The sequence below is a fragment of the Oncorhynchus tshawytscha genome, linkage group LG21 (genome assembly GCF_018296145.1).
Source record: "Oncorhynchus tshawytscha isolate Ot180627B linkage group LG21, Otsh_v2.0, whole genome shotgun sequence".
Lineage (NCBI taxonomy): Eukaryota > Metazoa > Chordata > Actinopteri > Salmoniformes > Salmonidae > Oncorhynchus > Oncorhynchus tshawytscha.
This window is the reverse complement of record NC_056449.1, coordinates 28322333-28326038: the sequence shown is the minus strand read 5'-3', so window position 1 is coordinate 28326038 and position 3706 is coordinate 28322333.

Genomic DNA, 3706 nt, shown 5'->3' with positions numbered 1-3706 from the left:
CAGATGATTTGCAATTAATTGCAAAGTCCTTCTTTGACATGCAAATGAACTGAATCCCCCAAAAACATTTCCACTGCATTTCAGCCCTGCCAGAAAAGGACCAGCTGACATCATGTCAGTGACTATCTCGTTAACACAGGTGTGAGTTGTTCTTCCTCTGTCATTGTTCTTCCTCTGTCAACCATGGTAACCTGCAAGGAAACACGTGCCGTCATAATTTCTTTGCACAAAAAGGGCTTCACAGGCAAGGATATTGCTGCCAGTAAGATTGCACCTAAATCAACCGTTTATCTGATCATCAAGAACTTCAAGGAGAGCGGTTCAATTGTTGTGAAGGGCGCCCAAGAAAGTCCAGCAAGCGCCAGGTCCGTCTCCTAAAGTTGATTCAGCTGCGGGATCAGGGCACCACCAGTACAGAGCTTGCTCAGGAATGGCAGCAGGCAGGTGTGAGTGCATCTGTACGCACAGTGAGGCAAAGACTTTTGGAGGATGGCCTGGTGTCAAGAAGGGCAGCAAAGAAGCCACTTCTCTTCAGGAAAAACATCAGGGACAGACTGATATTCTGCAAAAGGTACAGGGATTGGACTGCTGAGGACTGGGGTAAAGTCATTTTCTTTGATGAATCCCCTTTCCGATTGTTTGGGGCATCCAGAAAAAAGCTTGTCCGGAGATGACAAGGTGAGCGCTACCATCAGACCTGTGTCATGCCAACGGTAATGCATCCTGAGACTATTCATGTGTGGGGTTGCATCTCAGCCAAGGGTTACCACAATTTTGCCTAAGAACACAGCCATGAATAAAGAATGGTACCAACACACCCTCTGAGAGCAACTTCTCCCAACCATCCAAGAACAGTTTGGTGACGAACAATGCCTTTTCCAGCATGATGGAGCACCTTGCCATAAGGCAAAAGTGATAACTAAGTGGCTTGGGGAGCAAAACATAGATATTTTTGGTCCGTGGCCAGGAAACTCCCCAGAACTTAATCCCATTGAGAATTTGTGGTCAATCCTCAAGAGGCGGGTGATTATGCATTGATTATGCAAGAATGGGCTGCCATCAGTCAGGATGTGGCCCAGAAGTGAATTGACAGCATGCCAGGGCAGATTGCAGAGGTCTTGAAAAAGAAGGGTCAACACTGAAAATATTGACTCTTTGCATCAAATTCATGTAATTGTCAATAAAAGCCTTTGACACTTATGAAACTTATGAGATTTATGCTTGTAATTATACTTCAGTATTCCATAGTAACATCTGACAAAAATATCTAAAGACACTGAGGCAGCAGACTTTGAATTAATATTTGTAATTCTCAAAACTTTTGGCCACGGACAGTACTGTAGGTAACATGTTGAATCTTTGCTCATACCAACCTGGAACCCCTGTCTATGGTGCAATGTCCACAGCACATTATCCACACACTGACTTACATTGTAACGGATGACCCTCCAATAGCCCTACTGACTGTCACATTGTAAATACTTTATCTCCAGTTGACCCTGCCACAGTTCAGATGTGTACTGTACTCACTGAGTGTGAGATGTTGTTGAAAAGTTGTAATACTGTCCTCCGATCAGCTTACTATGCTGTAAGTTTTACCTTCATCATATGGGAAGGATCCATATTGGTAAGCAGCGGTCTCTGCTTCAATTATCCTTGTGTCATTCAGAGACCATGGCTTGTGTGAGAGAAGCATATTACTGTGTGTGTTTAATCATTGATTTTGTTTTTAATATGTTTAATTGTTTTGTCATTTTAATATCTGAATGTGCCATGAAAAATTCAAAATACTGTAAGCCTGAACTTAACCAGCCCTGTCGTTACAATGTTTTACTGTTTCTTTGCTTGGATATCTTTTTTAAAGAAAATCAATCAGATATCAGAATTGTGTGATCTTTTGTCTGACTTGAGTGGAACATGCAACATTTTTGTTCTAAACACCTTACCCCTCTTGTCTGAAGCAAGTTGTCAAGTGTGTTTGAATTCCATCAATGAAAAGTAGCTCACAAGTTCATCAAATTCTGCAGTAGACAATATTGACCACAAGGAGGCAGAGTGGCCATCATTTTTACTCTCTTTTACTGTGAGGAGCTCTGAAACAGACATGTTTAACTTCACCATTCCCAACTCACCAGTGATGATTTTAGAATGTAAATCTTGTTGGGGCAAAATAAACCAAGTGGGCTGCATGCCAGGAATGCCACTAAACAATACATTAATTGCACTATAACGGTGACCGGTGAGGCCCACAAACTATTAGGACAGCTTTACGTAGGCCCTAACAGCAGAATCCCAGCAGTAGTCCCAACACCTTACCACTGTCTTGTCTGGCAAATGAAGCAGTTCATTCAGCCTCATTTACTGCCTTTAAATAAACAGCTGATATGACTGACTCGCTTAAACAAATATGGTTTCTACTGGCAATTGAGATGTACAAGCTATGGCATAAGGGGACGACAAGCGGATAAGAGGCAATCCATAATTTCGATTAAAACATTAATGAGCGAGCTAGGACTGACGTCAATATAACTATTTGTTCAGCACTTTTGATATGTACAGTGGCAGAATTCAGAACATGGACCGTTCTTAGTGTTCTCCCTGTACACCAAGTCAGAACAGTAGGATAAATAAAGGGGGCATATAAGCAGACAATGAAACTATTACAATATTCGATGATTACATTTCTCAAAAACAGGTTAAATGCTACATGTGCACCACCAAGTCAGGACAGTAAGTGAAATTAAGAGGTGAAACTAGTCCAAATTATTAGGGTGAGGCACATGGGCTACTAACAGTTTACTGCACAACATACACTTAGTATTACTTTCTTAGCTATAGTATACATATCTCCCTGGCATCCTTTATGCAGCAGCATACAATACCTTTTTGGACTCGCCTTGTTGTGCTGTGCTCACTTTAATTTTAAACTTGGAAAAGAGACCCTTAATCTTAGACTTGGGACCACACAGCCACTCCACTGAATAGCATGCTAATGATTGCTTTGCAATGCTTGCAGTTAGCCACTGATTCCTTCCAAACCACGGAATTTGCAATTTCCAACTTGTGTAATGTTTATGTCCATTGGCCGATGAGCATTGATACGTTTTATCTATAATTTCTCTTCGTACGATAAGGATTAAAAACAATTTGCCAATCGATTGTCGACTTGATTCATGATGATGTCTGCAAGCTAATATTTTGAAAGTATGATGTCCAAGATAAAATTATGTAAAATCATGTTATATCTGTGGCCAATGACTTTGGATGGGCACTATAATGTAAATAACTATAAATAACTATATGGCAGCACCCAACAGGCTTGAATTTTCTAGATCTACCCTTAGACTTGGGGGTGACGTAGTGTCCCCATGAGTGACAGAACACTGAGCCAATCACGGCGCAATGCTCCATATTTTCTGCTTGCTTGCCCCACCACCACCACCACCACAGAAAGCACTGAGCTAGGCTGAAACACCTGCATTTTGGAACTGCCTTACTCAAGAAAACAAAAAAAAGACTATGTTTGTATGCGGCTTTATTAACTCAATGATATATATATATATATATATACCATTGTTTGCAAATTGATATGTGACACGTATTAATGCAAAAATAACATGCAAAAACAGGCAACCCCCACAAGCCCCACCTGCCCTGAATGACTGGTCGCCGCTGTACAGATCCCACACATACACACACTCTCTCT